This window comes from Castanea sativa, chromosome 1, assembly GCF_040712315.1.
Source record: "Castanea sativa cultivar Marrone di Chiusa Pesio chromosome 1, ASM4071231v1".
Classification (NCBI taxonomy): Eukaryota; Viridiplantae; Streptophyta; class Magnoliopsida; order Fagales; family Fagaceae; genus Castanea; species Castanea sativa.
This window is the reverse complement of record NC_134013.1, coordinates 56,794,718-56,815,495: the sequence shown is the minus strand read 5'-3', so window position 1 is coordinate 56,815,495 and position 20,778 is coordinate 56,794,718. Positions and strand designations below refer to the sequence as shown.

The following is a 20,778-nucleotide window of genomic DNA, read 5'->3' as shown; positions in this document are numbered from 1 at the left end:
CATCTTTTGAGATGAAATACAAATTTGGTGTCAAATTATTTAGTAAAGCTACAATACTCAACAATTTTGTTGAGTTAGTGTGACAAAGAAAAAAAAAATTGCTGAAGAAATGGCAAGCTCTTTGGAGATGAAAGAAAATGAGTATTGCTCACCAAAACTAGGGGGAAAAAGTTAGGATTTGTGGAGATCCTTGTGAATGCTCTAATTTGGGATTGTTAGAAGCTCTAACATTCACAGTGATTAATTGAAAGGAAAATGGAGATAACAAAAAAGAACGGAGGGAAAGGAAAACAGTCCTTATGTTTGGTTAGACAAAAAGAATGGAGAGAAAGGAAAGTAAGGAAATCACTTGATCTAGTGTATATCTCTGATTTGTTATTCGATCAAGGTCATGAGTCTTGACCTTGCTACGAGGAAGAAATCTTAAAAGAATCCTCCCAGGTCAATTAAGATAGGAATCCAACTACTGATAAAGAAAACAAATTTCTGAACTATGTATGGCTTTCATGTATCAGGAAGTAGTTCGTAGGGACCACTTCCTTTGTTTGAGTAAGCTTTTTATAGTCCCCAATAAAATGTTTTTTTGTAGCTCTTTAAGTTCAAAAATGTTTAAGTCAATGCAACAAATGTAAACCTTTCCTTGTCTATGAATCTTCAAATAGAGAATAAATTTTATAAGGATGTGGAGTAAAATCTATTTTTTACACCCTCCAATCCCAAAAATGTCACATCATTATATTGTATATTAAAGAATAGACATAGCCACACTCAATCAATTTTAATATTCATATGAAAATCTAACTCAATTGGGAGTTTATTGAAATGTTATTATGTATAATAGGATGTCTTGAGTTTTAGATAAAAAACTGATATTACAATCTTTTATTAGACAATGTAAACCATGAATTTTACACTTCATCTTTACTAAATTTAGACTCTTTCAAATAATACTAAATCAGTTAGCTACCATTGTTTTTTTTTTATAATATTTTGTTAAGTGTTAATGTTTTAAGAGTTTTACGAACATGTGCTCTTAAGGCATGCTTTAGTAAACTATTTTAAGAAACTTTTTTATGAAAAAAATGAAATGTTTATCATAAAAGCTACTACCCAAGTACTAGCTTTTTATAATAATTATATATATCATTTTTAAGAGGAAAAAATCTTAATAATCATATTTGATTTCTATATAATAATAAATATAAAAAAGGAGAAAAAAAAAATCCAGTACATATCCGTACCCAGCAAAGATTAAGGGTTTGTTTGAATACCGTTTATTTTGCTGAAATTGAAAACTCATTACTGAAAGTAAAAGTTAGTTGAAATAGTATAGCGGGCCCATGAATAGTACCAAAAAGTGCATTAGAGCCCATGAATAGTAGTAAAAATAAATTGAATGATAAAATAATTTTAATTTTTCATTGGTATCCAAATACACACTAAATCCAGCCTCCATTTGGGAAGCGTGTTTTGCATTTACCAACAGTGCGTTTCTTTTAGTGGGTCCTGTGCACTGTTCATAGGACCCGTAAACTACTTTTTTTAAAAAAAAAAAACTTTAAAACTAGGTCCTACGATACTATTCACACGTTTAAAAATTAGTTTACTACAGTGTTTTCAGTTTTCAGCAATATCCAAACACATTAAAATGAAAAAAAGGAAACAACTCATGTCTCATTTGGATTTAAAAAAAAAAAAACCAAATCCCTCAAACAATTTCATTAGTTAGCGAAGATTTGAAACTATTTTGATATCTAACAAAAGACTCGATTTTGCTCATTAAAATTGCACTTGGAAATCGAGTGTTTTACACTCGAGTTTCATACTTGAGTATCTCACACTCGAGTTCCAAGTGCAATTTCAAAGAGGAAAATTGAGTCTAACAAATTCAATTTATTAGATATCAAAATAGTTTCAAACATTGGCTAATTAATAAAATAGTTTGGTTTTTATAGTTATTTTCAAAAAAAAAATCCATCTCATTTCCTCAAACTGTCTCTCTCTCTCTCTCTCTCTCTCTCTCTCTAACATACACACACACGGTGAGCCCTTCAATAATCAATCTCTTATTATCTACAAGAAGAAGACGGAATGCTAGATGATTTTTGCTTATTCTAGAAATGGGTACTGCTTATAAATCAACAAATTCTTTTGTTTCTTATATATTCAATCGTTTGATTATTAGAGTAAGCCTTCCATGTCATGAAGCTCTTACTTCTTATTCTACTACTAGTAGTTGTGGTATTAATAGTAGATGTAGAGAAAATGTGAAAATCCCACATCAGAATCGGAACCAGTTCTTGAAAACTGTAAGAGATGAGTGCAAATCTCGGAGCTTAAGGGATGTTGATCATGCCTTGGACTTGTTTGATAGAATGCTTCACTTGCACCCTTTACCTTCCATTGATGATTTTAATCACATGTTGGGTGCCATTGCAAGAATGAACCATTACTCTGTTGTGGTTAATCTAATTAAGCAAATGGAATCATTGGGTATCACTCCCGATGTTTATATTCTAAGTACTTTGATTAGTTGCTTTTGTCATATAAACCGTGTCGATCGTGGGTTCTGTCTTAGCAACAATGTTGAAAGTTGGTTGTCAACCAAACTATATAACTCTAACCACTCTTGTCAAGGGGCTCTGTCTTCAAGGTAACATTGCTGGAGCTACGATGTTGGTAGAAGAAATGGAGAAGAAAGGGTACGAACCTAATGCAATTACTTGTGGAACGATACTAAATGGGCTTTGTAAGATTGGTAGGACTGATATGGCTATTGGGTTGCTTAGGAAGATAGAAAAAAGGTATTTTGAACCTAATGTAGTGTTTTATAACACAATCATTGATAGTTTATGTGAGGATAAATTGGTAACTGAGGCTATGAACCTTTTATTTGAAATGATGAGTAAAGACATTCAGCCAGATCTTGTCACTTACACGTGCTTAATTTAAGGACTATGCAATTTTGGTCGATGGAAAGAGGCTACTGCTTTGTTGAATGAGATGGGGCAAAGGAAGGTCATGCCAGATGTGCAAACATTTAACATATTGGTGGACACATTTTGCAAAGAGGGGATGCTAATAGAGGCTAAAGAAGTTTTTGATGTGATGATTCAAAGAGGCATTGAGCCTGACACAGTCACTTACAGTTCTTTGATTGATGGTTACTGTTTGCAAAGCAAAATGGATGATGCAATCAAAGCCTTTAATATGATGCTTGAGAGGGGTTGCTCACCTGATGTGTTTAGTTATAACATATTGATCAATGGATATTGCAAGAATAAAAGAATTGATGAGGCAATGCATCTTCTTCATGAAATGTCTAACAAGGGATTGGTTTCTGATGTTGTGACTTATAGCATTCTTATAGGTGGTCTTTGTCGAGTAAAGAGACCTCAAGTTGCGCTAGAGCTATTCCATACGATGCGTGCTTGTGGCCAGCATCCAAATCCCCGTACATATGTCATCTTGTTAGATTGTTTATTTTAGAACAAACATTTTTCTGAAGCAATGGCATTGTTTAAAGAGATGGAAGACAAAAATCTGGACCGCAATATCGTGATTTACAGCATCTTAATTGATTGTATGTGCAATGTTGGGGAAGTTATGGCTGCAAGAGTGCTCTTTTATAGTCTTCCCACCAAAGGGTTGCAACTTGATGTTTGGACTTATAATATAATGATCAAAGGGCTTTGCAAAGAGGGGTTGATAGATGAAGCGAGTGCATTGCTTGAGAAAATGGATAGGAACGGTTGTTCACCTCATGATTGTACATTTAACACAACCATCCAAGGTTTATTGCAACATAATGAGACATCAAGGGCAATGAAATATCTCCACGTAATGGTTGAGAAAGGTTTCTCAGTAAATGCAATCACTACAACCATGTTTATTAATTTGTTGTCATCTAATCAAGTAGATAACAACATTCAAGCATTGCTTAAGAAGTCTACATGAAGGCCTTTAAGTTTTAAGCTGCTCAACGTCAAGAACAATTTTCATATTTTAACCTATCTCAAGTCAATTTGTAAGTGACATATATATGCCTTTTGAATTTGATTCTTTTTACATGATTATATTTCTTTTAAATTCAATACGCAAGCTTGTTTGCTACTTTAACTGTTTGATCTTACTTTGCAATTTCTTTGTGCGTTAATGCTGCTGCTTTGAACCTATTTTTCATAAATATCTATTTCAAAATTGAAAAGATGTGAAGTTAGTTAATGTTACATATTGTACTCATAAAATTTGGCATTTTCATGAATACTTATTTCAAATTTTGACTTTAGTCAATCTATAGTAAGATGGACTTTTGGATAAGTTTTTGCACTATTCTTTTTGTATTTATTATACTATTATGATTATTTATTATTGGTGCATGCCATATATTTGATAAAATTTCTTTTAGACATGATATGTAATCTTTTCATTCTAATTTTTTTTTCCTTTTCCTTTTATAGATTTATATCTTCTTGTTTTGCATTCACAAAATTGTGGTTGGTTCTTTCATATCTATGTTTTTTTATTAGGTTTTAATTGAATTATGTTGATCACAAAATTGATTGATCATTGAGAATTCTAGGGAATCAATGATTAGATAAAGTTTTGTTATGAAATAAGGAACAAAACTGAGCCTATAAAAGATTTTCCTAAGAGGCTGAATATAGCTGATCAACAGCATGCTGTAAATGGCTATGTAAATAACTAATTGTGTTAAAAAATTTGAAATCTGTCATTTGTTTCTCCCCTAACTCTCATCCCTTTACTACTGATGACTTCAAATTGTTATTTGTTGAAGAAAACTGAATGGCAAGGAATGCCATAAAGTAATTTTTACTTTTTTTTTTGGTAGAAAAGGGAAATATCATTAAGTAAGCAGTAATACAATTGGAGCGAACTTGCTCATACATTGCCCCTGATGCATCAAGACTGACCAGTAGGGATACATCAGAAGGGGGAGAAGAAAAAATAACAAAGTCTTGGGAAAGGAGGGCCCCTCTGCGAGTGAGGGCATCCACACATTTGTTGGCTTCTCTATAACAATGAATAACTCTCACTTTGGGTATTTTCTTGAGTCCCTCTCTACAGTCTGCAACTATTGCATCATTGTTGTTAGGCTGGCTTCCCTCTTTGCTAATAAGATCAACAACAAGCTTTGCATCAAGTTCAATTTCCACAGCTTGAAGGTCTAGCAAAATGCAGAGGTTAAGACCATCTCTCAACGCCAAAGTTCTCCCGCAACACTAGTGGTGGTACTAACAGTAATTTTTACTTCACAACATTGCTTTTTGCCTTTAGGCCCGAAAGATTAATCAATATGACAAGTGCTAATTCCTGACTTAAATGCAAGTTAGGCAACTAATTCAAAACTGAGAACATATTGAAGCTCTTTAATATGAATGGTGGAAGCATGGAGAATGGAGGTAACTCACCTTACTGACCAGTACAAGGCTTATCACAGCTGTCAATCTTCAATCTACCTTCTTGATTAAGTTAAAATCATATGTTTTCTAGACATATGTGTGTATGTATAGGTGTAGGTAAGTATACATACAATAGTTTATTCTACTAGAGGATCATTGAATAAAGGCGTACTCATGTAGCTTTATTAGTTTATGCTGATATGCCTGCTGACTTTGGTAGCAGTTGCAATCCTATTGTCCATCCACCAGATGGGTAACCCATTAAAGTGTAGTATGTATTCGATATCCAATCAATTCTATTGACATATGTCAACACTTCATCTAGATCAAATTGTTTTATGTAGGGTTGAAAAGCTCTTCATTGGAGGGACGGTTGGGTTTATTCTCTGTTTTAAGCATCTCATTTCCTTTTTTTGATTGAGATTTCTAATAATGTATGCTGTTAGTTTTAGTGATTCCTAAATAATTATGATTTGAAAATCTACATTTAGAACATAAATTAGTTGGTATAGTTGCTAACGATGGTCTTGAGATGGTCGTTTCGAATTTTGGGCAGAGAAGCTGATTGCATTGGTTTAAAATGGATGGTTTCCATATTCTATCAACGTGCTATTCAAAACAAGTAGCTTTGTGATTGTTCTTTCTTCCTTTCTTTTTTTATTTTTTTAATTTTAATTTTAATTTTAAAATTTGATTTTTTGTTATAGACTTGCTGCATAGGGAGCCACAAGAGGAAGTGTGGTGCACTTAACAGAATATTTGCAGGTATATGGTCAACTTGACAACTTGATTTGTTGAATTTTTTTTGTTGATAAATGACTTGATTTTGGGAAGTTACTAGGCTACTGAATTATATTTGAACTCATATGTGCTGTTCATGATTTTTACTGATTATATATTGTTTGTAGTTACAGCATGATTAGACTCTTTTCTGTGGATTTTGTTCTTGGATGTAATTGAACATATGGGTTAGATATATTTGTTCATGAATTTTTCTGTCATCTTTTTTATGCATTTTGCTTTCTAGATGGTCTTGAAGATAATACTTCTATAATAAATTATTCTTGAAGAGAGGCATGTTGATATTGGATTGGTGTTGCATGTGCAAAAAATGTGTGGAGACTGTGGATCACCTTCTCCAATTCCTATAGCTTTGGAGCAGTGGACTATGGTGTTCTATTTGTTTGACCTCTATTGGGTTATGCCAATGAGAGTCATTGATATGTTTGTAGCTTGGTAGGGGACTTTCGTCAAACATAGAAATATTGCTTTTTATAAGGTTGTGCCAAATTGCATTATGTTGTGTCTTTGGCAAGAACGGAATTCTAGAAGTTTTGAGGGATGCAAGTGGAATATCCTAGAAATTAAAGCCTTCTTCCTTCGTACTTTGTTGGATTGGAGTGCTGCTTTTCTTTCCCTGCCTTGTTTTTCTCATGTTTGTTTGATCATTGTATTTTGAATTAATTGTACTTCTCTCTTAGTACACCACTGGTGTACTAGGTTTGTTTTTATTTCTAATAAAATTTTCATCTCTTATAAAAAAAAAAGTCTTGAATAGATTACTTCTATAATAAATTCTTCTGGAAGATGTTGATTTTTGTCTAAAATGTGTTTTATATATATATATATATATATATATATATATTTTTTTTTTTTTTTTGTTTAGGTGTACCATAAATCATGGTGGTTTGTTCTTTGAAAGACTCTGTAAAGAGGGAGTGAGTTGCACTGAAGAGATGGAGTTTTCTTGCAATGAGCAATTTTTCTGTTTAGAATAATCATTTGTAACTACATTTTACTTTTGATCAAAGTATCTGATCGTACAGAGTTAGATGCTGAACTTATTGAGTTGTTGGTGCAATTACGTTATAGAATAACTTAATTTCTGACCAAGGTTAGCTGCTCCCATTTTAGCGGGAATCTGTTTAGATGATAATGCAGTTTGGAATATGATCTTAGAGGTGGATTATTTGTTTAAGCAGCCCAACGGTTAAGTGGTGAAGTTTAATGTTGTGATTGACCAATTAGTTCTACCATGATGTATGCTTTCTATAGGGTAATTTAGCTTGTGTAGTAGGATCTAATGATGACATTTGCAAGTGTGCAACACAATGAACTAATGCTCTTTTTTTTTTTTTGGATAAGTACACAATGAACTAATGCTCTTAGATGATGTAAATATGATTTTCTTACCCCATTTCACCTAATGGAGCACATTCTGTTTTCTTAGTTTTTATTGGTCACTTTAATTTATCTAGTGTTTCCCAAAACAGAAAACACATGAATATATAAAACCGCTTTAAATTTGTCCCAAATAGAATTATTAATCTTCTTCTTTCTTCTTCATTTTGTATTTTTTGTTCTGTTTTTGTTTTTGTTTCAGTCAAAGAGAAATGAATTTGAAACTGTTGCAAGATATGCTAATCTACTTTTGTTATGAATTTACTATTCATCAAGATTGAAACATTGAAGCATCAAACAAAATTCCTGATGCTTGTTTCTTTCATTGAGGTACATTCATTATATGGTTCATTTTTCTTCTTAATACCTAGATATGCCTGCAGTCATGTGCTTTAGAGCACGTTATTCTTTCTGAAGCTACTGATTTCCCATTTCAATTTATATTGAGGGGCACAAAAGAAGTAAAATAGGGAAAAATTCTTAAGAATTCCGTATTTGTAAATGTGCACAAGATAATGGGTTCCAATACTTCTGAAATGCTATTTACAATTTTACATGATAGCCTACTTGTGTTGAGGAATCCAATTTGATCCATTTCCTTGCATAGATTCCTTCTGTTTCTTATATCCTTGGAAGTATATTGTAATGCTACACTAGCATTACAATAATGCAGGAATAACGCAATTCTTGACGGTTGGGTTAAGCCTTCTGATTTCTAGTTCTGGAAAAGTATTCTTCTGGCAAGGAAATGGTTCTTATGGAACTAAAATGGAGGGCTAGTAAGGGTGAAGCCAATACCATTATCAGTAGTTCTTGTAACAAAGTAAGAGATGAAGGCATGTTGAATAACTTTCTAGTTATCCACATTGGGGATGTTCTTATATATTATACAAGCAATAGGTGGAAAGGGGATTTAGTTGACAGGACCTGCCAATGTCAAAGTGCACTAGAAATATTGAAGATTTCATTGCCTAGAATGGCCTTGCAAGATAAGTTGATCTGTCCTTATTCTAGAAAATGATACTATGAAGTTAGGATAGGCTATTTCCTTGTGTGTAGATAATTGACGAGGGAGGTTAAGACCAGACAATAGTTGGGGATTGTATTGGGTGAAAATGGCTGTGGAGGTTCAACGGTTGAAGCTGTATTTGAAATCTGTTATTTGATTTGGAATATTTGTCAAATAGGCACTGATTGTTACATCTGAACTGGCAAGAAGGAAAAATTATGCTAATACCTGTTGTCCTTTCTGTGATAATGAAAAGAAACTCTCGAGGCTTGACCATATCATCATTTCTTGACCCTAGCTAGAGCCTTGTGGTTTGGCTTGGAGATTACTACCATAACTATTGTAAATTATCTCCATCCATAGAGCAATAGAGAATAACGCTGATTAATGGGGTAATGATAATCGTAAGGAATATCTTGATTTTTCATTCATTTTTTCAGGGGAATTTGTGGAATCTAGGGAATGTGCATCAATGTTGAAGCTCTCCCAACCTTTTGCATAAAAAATTAAAAATTTTCTTTGGACTTGCAGGGAAGCCTTTGGTAATCAACATATTTCTTCACAGAAATCTACTGAGGTGGCAAGGTATTCTATTAGTGGCAGATAGAAGAGCAAAGAACAAAAGATGGGAGGGTCAGGTTTTGTTGGCGAAGATGAAGAAGGCAAAAGGATCATAGCTGGCTGCCATAGTTGGGAGTCTCTGGATAAGGTGGCAATCATCTTTGTAACTGTCAAAGAGGCCTAGGACACAGCAAGAAACAAAGGATTTAAAAGGTAATTATTCTTGTAGCTATGCTTAAGCAGTGGCCTTATATCAGAACAAGAAACAAAGGATTTAAAAAGGTAATTATTCTTGTAGCTATGCTTAAGCAGTGGCCTTATATCAGAATACGAGGCTTCTTAGATGGCAAACTCAATTGGTCATGGAGGATGTATGACACATTGGCAAATGGAAGGGGATGATCTTGCTGCAGTAGCAGAAAAAGGACTTTTCTCTTTTTAGTTGGCATTGTTATGTGTAGCTACCACTACCACTATTGCTTTTTTGTTTTTTGACAACTGATGTTGTACTTGACTATGAATATTAAAAAAAAAAAAATGGAAGATGAAAAATGAAAGCGATTGTTGCAGCATACCTGCAAGCTCGAAAAGGATTAGTAACCAAGGAAAAAGTTTTATTTATTTATAATAATTTGATAGTTGGGAGAGGGATACATACACAAAAGATTAAGATATCATTTGGTCTATTGCAATGCCATTACTGGACTTTCGTGCTTTTCACTTTTACATGTGTATAGAGTCACGTAATACTATCCTTGTGAAACCGAATGGTTGCTAGAGAAGATAAGACAGAATCTAGAAACTGGGTGAATCAAATTGGTACAGAGTGGTCTATCTTTTTTTTGAGGAATAGAGTGGTCTATCTCAAACTCTAGCTGTCTGTCTTAAATAGTAGTATCAACTATCATAGGGGTGGGTTCTTCTTCTTTTCTTTCTTTTTTTCTCTTAATTTTTATTATTATTTTTTTATGAAAACACTTTTGGATGATTTCTTATGCTATTTTTTGAAATGTCCACTTTCATCTATACACAATTTTTTTTAAAAGAATAATGTATTACTTTTTATTTTATTTAAAAAGGACATGATGATAAATTTATACAAATCTTATTTTCAAGCAAACCAAAAAGTTTTCCATCCCTCCACTTTTCCACCCTCTCAACCAAACATATTTGAGGAAAATTAAAAACTTTTCTATCCTCCCACTTTTCCATCCTCCGTCTATTTTCTATACTCTCACTTTTCCATCCTCCCAACCAAACGGACCCTAAGTGTTTGTTTGAGAATAGCTTATCTAGTTTTTGGTTGAAAGTATGTTAAAGTATACTTATACTTTGAAAAAATTTGAAAAGTGAGAAAAAATGTTGTTTTAAAAAGCTGTACATAAACATTAAAAGCTAAAAACTAAATGTTCTTCTTCTTCTTCAGGAAATGGGCATGGCTTTTGTTAAATCAAGAAACCTTGTTGCTTTTCTATTCAATCCTTTCATTGTTAGACTAATAACCCTTGAGGATATTTGGCTTTTAGCATAGTAAGGGAGGAAAAAATTGTAAGTTAACATGCGTTCAAAAGGATTTTGGAAACTAACACCTCGAGTTTTAGAAACTCAAGATGTGGGTAAAACTTAAGTCTCAAAGATTTGCTTTGGGCCGCTTTGTACTTGATGAGCTGGACAGAAAACGCCACATAGATCTCGAGTCTTAAAGACTCGAGTTTTGTCAAATGGAAATCGAGTTTCTAAGACTCGATTTTCTGAGCGGAAACCATTTTTGACACATAGATCTCGAGTCTATAAGACTCGAAATCTAATTAAAATTTACCTAGATCTCGAGTCTTATAGACTCGAGTTTTGCTGGGCAAAATATAAAAACGCACACTTAGCATATATTGATCACAGCTCTCACTCTTATCCACACTCAGCCTCACTTTGCTCTCACTGCCTCACCCACACTCAGCCTCACTTTGCTCTCACTCTCTCACCCATTCTCGCACCCACACTCAGCCTCACACTCCTCACTGCCTCACTCACCCATAACTCTCATACTCTCACTCATCACATTACCTCTCACTCTCACTCACCACATTGCCTCTCTCACTACTCCTCCCTCTCAACAAATTCATATATCAGGTAAGGGTTTTTTGAGGACTTTGTCATTGTAGTTGGGTATTATTTGTTGTTGGGTGTGGGTTAAAGAGTTTGATTATATATTTTGTAGATAGTTAACATAACTTAGTTAAGATACGAATATTGTGAAATATATAACTTTGTTTTGTTAGTGTTAATTTTTTGAGTATTTATTTGCATGGTTTTTGTTATCATGATTCATCATTTGTAGGCTCTTATTTTTATCATGATCTTACAAAGGTTTTGACTTTATTCATCATTGTTTTGGGTACGAAATAAGTAGTGAATGAATTGTAATGAAATGGGTATGTAATTCATGCCCTTTGAATGGGTATATGGGTATGAAATAGGTATGTAAATGTATGACTTACTCATGCCCTTCGAATGAATTGTAATGAAATGGGTATGTAATTTATGCCCTTTGAATGTGTAATGAGATGGTTTTTTTTTTTTTTTTTTTTTTGGGTATGAAATGGGTAAGTAAATATGATTAGATAATTTTGACTTTTTTTTGTTGTTGTATTGGGTATGAAATGGGTAGTCTTAGCATGACGGAAAAATGATTTGGCTATAAAATGTGTAACGAATGTGTAATGAAATTCATGCCCTTTGAATGAATTGGAATTTGTACTTTGTGTAGTTTGACTAGATAAAATGTTTTTTAACTAACATAGTAACTTGACTCAAACAGGTTTACAATGACTGTAATTGATATAATCCTATATCATGGTGGTCCGCTTAAGAATGTCAATGCGGACAAGGGATTGCCATTTGAACGGCCGGGTATAAAGTTGGAGTTCACCCAAATTGATTATAGGTTGAAGACCCTTGATGAATTGAAGATGACAGTTATGGAAGAATTGTGTGTGAATTTTGCTGTGCACAACATACAAATTACTTATCATATGCCACATGAAGTCTTAAAGAACCGGATAAATTTCAAGTATATGGCGATACAAGCAGACAAATATGTAAAGATTATGTTTGACAAGTTGGAGAGAATACTCGAAGTAAATGGTATTGAGTTGTACATACAGTTGGAGCCGCATGCAGAAGTTGGTATCGAGAAATTCCAACAAACAACCACAAGTTTACAGGTTATAGATTTGAATGCTCAATATGAGTATTCTACACATGTAGAGGATGATGTTCATGATGATGATGATGATGATGACCACGACGATGATGATGACTATGTTGATGAGACTGCCATTAACGGTAAAGATTTTGTCGATAGAGATGAGTATGAGGAGAGGATTGAACGAGGGGACTTTGGGGACTTTGAGAAAGACATTGATGAAGATGAGACATTTGACAGTAGTGAACCTAAAGCAGACAATGTTATTACTGTCGAAAACATTACAAACACAATCCCTGCCTATGCACATCCTGCCTTGTCATTTTCTGCAAATACTTGGGCAAATATGGTTAGTCCTAATCATATTGAGACACCATTTGTGTCTTTTTGGAGAAAGGGGATGAATTTGTGTAAATGGTTGACTTTTGCCAATAAAGTGGAGGTGAAACACGCATTAACAATTTGTGCCCTCAAGGAAAACAGACATTTTTTATCAGTAGGTCAATGAAGGTCAAACTTTGTGCGAAATGCGTGGATGAGTCATGCAAGTGGTATGTCTATGCAATCATGAAGACTGCTCTCCATGGACTATGGATGGTCATCGTGTATGTGGGTCATCACACGTGTATACGGATTGGGGTGCGAAATAATGGTAGAATGATGAATTGTAATTTTATTGCATCAAACATCCTTAAGATCTATAATAGAGGAGAAATATGATGGCGATAAGCCTTCTTATTACAAGGTATGAGATGCGAAACAAAAGGTGATTGGGAAGATATTTGGGAATTGGGAAGAGTCTTACCAAAGGTTGCAAAAGTTGCTGATGGCATCTATTGATCAGGATCCAAAAACCCAGGTGTCCTATCTTACCAAGCCCACCAGTTAAGATGACACCGTATTTTTGCATTATGTGTTTTGATAGTTCAGTCCATGCATTGGTGGATTCAGATATTGCAAGCCAGTTATCAGTATTGATGAGACCCATCTGTATAGTAAATATCAAGGAAAGTTGTTGGTTGCAATGGCAACGGCAACCGATGCTAACAACAAGGTATTCCCTCTCGCCTTTGTTGTTGTGGATTGTGAGTCAGGGTCCAGTTGAAGGTGGTTTTTACAATGCCTCAGAGATATGATTGGCAATGTGATACCTGACGAAGACATTTGCATAATTTCTGACTGACATATTGGTATCAAAAACACCATTGCAAACTAGCCTAAAAGGGATGATAGAAGAACACGAGTATTTCATAGATATTGCCTTCGACATGTTGCTAGCAACTTCAACACACATTTTCAGAACTCGACTCTAAAGTTAGTGGCGTTGAAAGTGGGATATGCTACTCAGACAGTTAAATTTGATACCATAATGGAGTCCATTAAGCAGGTGGAAATTGAGGCCATTAGGAATAAGAAGAAGGTGGCGGGGAAGGATGGCAGGGAAAAAGATTATCTTCCATACACATACCTAATGAGCGAGTCTGTATATATGTGGATCCAGTCACATGATGGTGGGAGACGTTTTGGGACAATGACAACCAATATATTAGAGTGCTTCAATGGTGTACTGAAAGGTGCACATGGCCTTCCTATTACCGCATTGGTTGAGTTCACTTGGTCCAAACTTGTTGAATATTTCCATGACCGGCACAAAGAAATTACTCATGATTTGTTAGAAGGTAATAAATGGAGTACATATGCCTTCTCCACATGGTCGGAAAATAGGCGTAAATCTGAGAAACACTATCTTAAGGCATTTAGCAATGAACATATGATATATCAAGTAGTTACTTCGCTTAACATGTGTAGCACTGGAGGGGGAAACCATAGTTACGAAGTTTGTTTACGGGAAAGAATATGCAGTTGTGGGAAATGGCAGAACATTAAGATCCCGTGTTCACATGCAATTAGAATATGTGATGCTCTCAACATTGATTCGACCACACATATTCACCCATGTTATAGTTTGGAGTATGCCCTTAACACTTACTCACATGAATTTATGGTTTCTAAGTTAGAGTCATTGTGGAGGGATCCCATGGGGCCAAAAGTGGTTGCCTAATCCAGCATTGTTGTGGGCCAAAGGTTGACCAATGAAGTCAAGAATAAGGAATGAGATGGATGGAGTGAGGAATAAGGATCGAGTGCCAGGAAGGTGGAGGGAGGACGCAAATTTGATAGAGAATCAACCCAAGTAGACATGTGGACTGGGTCATGCTTCCGGGCATAATTGAAAAAAATGTCCGCAGTCTCGTGGCGCTTCCACAAACGGTCATATTCCAAACTAGGTAGGTGAGAGATGGCAAAAAGTTCTGGATTGGTTAAATAATTGTTGTTCATTCTATGTTTACCTAATATTTACTATCTTGTCTCCTAACGTGATTAGTCTATGTTTTTCAAGCATGTTTCCATGGACGACGTTTTTGTTGTGCTGACCGCCGATCTTAGGAAAATTGACTACGTTGTATCGGCACAATTAACTTCTTGGTTTTTGTTGAATGTACTTGTAATTCTCTATCCACTGTACCTCTTTGAAGATTGTCATTTGAGTAGTATGATTGAAACTGCAAATTAAGCGTGGTTGGACATGTTCAGAATGTTGATATATTGAGAATGCCTTTTGCTGTGATTTAAGTGCATTTATATTGTAAAACTATGTTTATGCAGAGAATGTAACAGTTTCTATAGTTTAGTGCTTATTGAGAACGTCTTTTGATGTAATTTAAGTGCATTTACATTCTCAGCTTCTCTGCCTCTCAATGAGTGTTTGTGGATTACATTATCAGCTTCTCAATGAGTGTTTGTGAATTATTCGGTTTCTGGTTAGCTTGCATGTCCAAGAAAAAAAAAAATTTCCCAGTGAAACTCAAGTTTCATAGACTTGAGTTTCACTCACAATTTTGCAGTTGGAATGATCTAGTGAACAAAGTTTATGATAATACCAGTTTCCATCTCAAATTTGTGGACCAAGCTATAGGGCTTAATGACAAGTGAAACAATTGAGCTTAGTAAAAGAAAGGGCATTCTCCTTTTAAAAACTTAGCTATTGTAAAGTACAGATGCTAGTAACTATTGCGATCTTGGTTTCCGACTCTCTGTGGAAGCAATGGATATTAAATCTTGTAGACTCTGTAAAATTCTTGCAAATGCAAAAGTAGCGGCACTGAAGTCTTTATATTTTAACTAGCTTAAACGCCTGTCTTTATTCTTCAAATTTTATATGATTCAACCTATGTTTTCAAAGATGTGCTTGATGGGCAGCCCTTTTCCTATTGCACTGTAATTCTTCTCTTTTACGTTATCAGAAATATCAAATTATAGCCCTTCATATTAGACAAAAACATTGGATTTCATGATCGCTAAAGCATCAGGATACTTTTGTACCTCAATGCAACCAAAGTTGCTTATCTTTTAGTCAATGAACAAAGAAGCAACTTCATTAAGTTGACTGCTATTCAAACTACACTAATTGGATCTAATTCTCAAGTTAAGCGTGAATACAGTTCAAGGAATTTTATGATACTAAGATAAATTCAGCCTAGAAATATATAATGGCATAATATATAATTTTATGATACTAAGATAAAGCATAATATATAATTTTATTGCAATTTTAACATACAAATCCAAAACTGAATTTAATTGGAGGGAACATTTATTAACGTTAATTCCACTAGCTAATGGGCAAATAGTCATTCCAAAAAGGCCAGATTTTAGAACAACAATATTTCGCATTAACTTTACATCAAACATATTTGAAATAACTATCCATAAAAAGTAGGTTCAAATCAACAACATAAGTGAGCAACGAAAGTCTTGCACACAATAACGAAAAGAGATACTATCTTGTACAACGAATAAAATTTACTCAAAGCAAATGCATGTCTCATACATATTAACATCTGATGGGTAAACCTATGAAAGTTGTCTTTGATCTTGACAAATTATAAAACCTTCACACAAACTCTAGAAGAAATTCTTGAATTTTCTTATCTACTCGATTAGATAATATACCTAGTCCTGCTACATTCTAACTAATTGCTCACGATAGTGGACCAACGCCATGCCAGATGGCCTACTCTTCGAGCTTGGCACCCGCACCAGCCTACAGTTACAAGTAAATAACATAAGATTGGGTAATACCACTTAGTTACTAAGAAGAGTACACTGCATAACACATTGAATTTCATGAATATACTTACTTAAATGCAAGTGGAGCTTTTGGCCATGGGCCATAATCACATCCAAGTGGGGGCTTTATCTTTAGGCACAAGAATGGCAACCTCGCCCATGCCCAGTACTGGACCAATTGCAACGCCCCACCAATCTGCGATGTCTCTTTATGGCTTGCCCAACACAACTCTCTGTACAACCATGCTAGACAACCACTACCCCAACTATACTATGGTGAATCACGAAGGTTTCGCAGGAACTCCAAGTGCATCAGATGCACCCTATCTCCCGACTTGTCCATAAAAATCTTATCCCCTAGTAGTGCTAAAACATAGCATCGGGCATACTGATGTATCTGAATCTCTGTTGCATCATGAGGTAGTGGCTCTGCAATGCGCTCAACAAGGCGGCTGATGAGAATTCATTGCTCGACCAAAGTTTTTTTGTCATTCGTCGGAACTCCAAAACCAAGCAACTCTACGCATAGTTGGCTCCAATCCCCCACAGCAATTGGCCCAACCAAGACCTCACTCATGTCTACAGGAAGTCCCAAAATGACCTCCATATCTTGTAGGGTGATTGACATCTCAGCATGTGGAAGATGGAACGTATGAGTTTTCGGCTGCTATTGCTCAACTAGGGCCGATATTAGGCCATGATCTATCTCTCTGGAAGGGGCCCTAAACAATCCTTCTAGCCCCAGTAACTTGATAATGTCTATCACCTAATTATCTTGCATCGTTATGTTTGCCATCTCCTTAGAGCGAACACATCACTGAAATGGGTCTGGGTCCTGCAAAATCGATCAAAATTATAGCAGTTGTTAGAACTAGATATACAACTTTGAAAGAACTTGTTAAAAGTGAAACTTGCTTTGTAAAAATTAAAGCGGTTGTTAGAACTAGATATTTCACCTTGCTATTTCAAATGTCGGTTGATCGATGATTTGGTTGTTGCGTCAGCAATGAAGTATTTTTGGACCAGGACGCACGATCTCTGGCTCCTCATCGATCTGAGGCTCTATACTGCAAAGAGTGCTATTGTGAGATCATTAATAGTGTGTGGGGGGGGGGGGAAATAACTTGTTGTCATTATGTAACACTAGTCATAGACTGAAAAATAAATAAAAAAACAAAAAACTTGGCTTTATGTTTTCTAGGAAAAACTTGGCTTTATATGTACACATAATACTGTACATATACAACTATATCTTCAAAAGTTGAGATGAAATAGACTGCCACTATCTTCCATTAATTTCTGCTCAAGACAATAGTAAGTAACACATGGCAAACAAATAGAACCTGAATCTCCTTCACAATGAATCTAAGGATTTGTTCCTTATGTCCAATTTCTTCTTCTAATACCTAATTATACAGACCCAGATGGAAATTAATTTAGCACATAATGCTTGTAAATATGCAGGCTACAATATCAATAAAATAACACAAAAAAATGCAAACTTTACGTATTAAAATCACCACATTCCTTAATGGATTCTTATTTAAACATACATATGACTGCTTGCAAACCCATATTTGCAAATTATGTGAAATGTTGTCATCTTTAAGGAACAAATAAGGTCTTTACACAAATTCACCACTATGGCTACAAAGATCCTCAAAATTACAAACTTAAATTCAATGATACTTGTTCTTTTAATTATATATGAAAATTTTAAATACATTACAATAATATTTCAGCTAAAAATTATAAAATTTATTACAAAAAGAACAAATTAAATAAAAGAAAAAGGAAAGATTTTTAAAAATGAAAAAAAAATTTGAAACTGCCCAGCTAAAAATGTAGGAAACAGTCATTAGTTCCAGTGTAGATTCCTTATATCAAAAGCTACAATCTCACAAAATAAATCAAAAAAGGCCAAATTTTGTAGGGGGAAAAAAAAAAAAAACCTAGATGGAATAATTCTTTAAAAAGCTCAAATTTTTATATAAAAAAAGTACCTTTACTACATCACAAATTATTCCTCATTTCTCAATTCTTTATAAATGAACATACAAATGAGAAAACATACCTTCAAACTTGAAAAAATCTGAACTTCCGTTGGTAGGGACAAGGGATTTTGAAGGTATGGGTGAGGGGATCGTCTGAAGTCAATTGTGAGGAAAGAGGAGAACGTTTGAGGGTGAGGGTGAGTTTTGTTGCACGTCGAGGTGTTGAGGGTGACTGATTTGGGTGTTTGAACTTTGACAGAGTGTTTGAACTTTGAGAGACTGAGAGTGAGAGTGTTTGAGAGTGTTATTGCAACCAAATATCGAGTTTTAAAACTCGATTTCTACATGGCTAAATTTGCTCCACATGGAAAATTTTTGTCCACATAAGGGTATGACAAACACCAAAAATCAAGTTTTAAAAACTCGAGTTGCAAACAAATCCCGAGTTTTAAAAACTCGAGATGTTAGTTTCCAACTTACTTTTGAAACCTGACAACTAACAAAAATGTTTCATATTTAAGGCCATTTGGAAAAAAAATTCAATAGCCCTTCCTTTCCAATTTCATGCTCCTCCTCCTCCTCCTTCTTCTTGAACACCCTTTCCAAATAACGTTACTGTGCAAATTATTTCGTTAGTTGGCCGGTTTTGAAAGTATGTGGGAAACTAACATCTCGAGTTTTAGAAACTCGAGATTTAATTAAAACTCGAGTTTTTAAAACTCGAGTTGTCGTGTTTGTTCTTCGATTACGTGGACAAAGTTTCCACCTGGAGAAATTTAGCCACGTAGAAATCGAGTTTATAAGACTCGAAATATGTATTAAAAATCGAGATTTTAAAACTCGAGTTATGGGTTTGTGGGAATTTAGCCACGTAGAAATCGAGTTTATAAGACTCGAAATCCACACAATTTTCCCCCACTTTACCTTTCAAACGCCTAACTGAAACACTCTCAATCTCTCAACTCTCAGTACTCTCAATCTCTCAATCTCTCAACTCTCAGTCTCTCAACTCTCAGTACTCTCAATCTCTCAATCTCTCAATCTCTCAACTCTCAGTCTCTCAAACGCTCTCTCTCAATCTGTCACTTTCAAACGCTCTCTCTCCTCTTTCAGAACCCTCTCTCTCTCGCTTCTCAGCTGCTGCTACACCGACTACCGGTCCGCCGTAACACCGCCGGTAAGCCTCTCTCCCTTCTCTCCATTTCCTTTCATCTTTCTTTTCTTTGCTCCATCTTTATATTTAAATAGCCAAACTGAATATCCATTAACATACATTTTTTTGAAAAACATTTAGTTTTTGTGTTTCTTTCAATAATTGTACTTCAGTAACTTTCTTTTGTGTTTTTTTTTTTATAGATTATGTATGAAGAAACTAAAGTGTGTGTAATGGGTTTGTGATATTGTACTTTAGATTATGTACTTCAATAACATTCAGTTTTTTTTTTCTTTGAAAAAAGTGTGTGTTTTTTATCTTTAGTACCAATTCTGGGTTGTGAAAATTTGTGGGGGGCAATTAATGTGGGTAATGGGTTTGTGATATTGTTTATCAAAGTGGGGTTTTGTGGGCATAGATGGATTGGGATTTATATTTGAAGTAATAGGTGTGAGAAATTAGGTCTAGTTTTAAGAGGCCCCGCAATTTTTTTGAAGTGATTGTTTGTAGTTTTTGGTTGAAGATTCTATATCCTTAAAAGAAATACCTTAGTGAGATAAATTTTGGGTTTTTGAGTATCTTAGTTTTGCAGGGAAGTGTAGTAGCAATATTCATACTTGCTATGTAGGTCGTTGGTTTGGGGACAGAACTAGTTCATTAGCTAATGAAAAAGTAAATGTAAAAAATTGGTTAGATTTGTCAGTTCAACTGCCAAATTTGTTCACATTTATGCAGTATGTGTTGGTTTAGACCAGTTTAGAATTAGATCCCTGTAAAGAGTATGCTCTCAATTTTGCCCGCATAGTTTTTAACTCTAGATTGTGATTGTGAGTCTTTTAGTTGTTGGGTTTCATGGTTTTGAATGTTGTTGTTGATGCTGCGAAATTGATTTCCCAAAGTTTTGAAGAAAGATTGTATCAGTGGCTTTGAAGAATTGGTTCTGATGTCATACAAGGCCAAAATACTGAGGCACGTGCTAAGGCAATGGTGTGCATTAAGGTGTGTAGCGTGATGCACAGTTGTGTGCATTGAGGTGTGCACTGGGGTGCATGGGGTGCTGCTGTGTTGTGCATGGGATGCTCATGTGAGGTGCGTGGGCTGCTGCTGTGTTGTACCAAGGAGTT

At 34.8% G+C, this 20,778-nt stretch overlaps 1 pseudogene; it reads left to right on the top strand.

Moving 5' to 3' along the window:
• The first annotated feature begins 2,058 nt into the window (after nt 1-2,058).
• On the top strand, nt 2,059-9,814 carry LOC142622910 (uncharacterized; annotated as a pseudogene).
• Nucleotides 9,815-20,778: the final 10,964 nt, after the last annotated feature.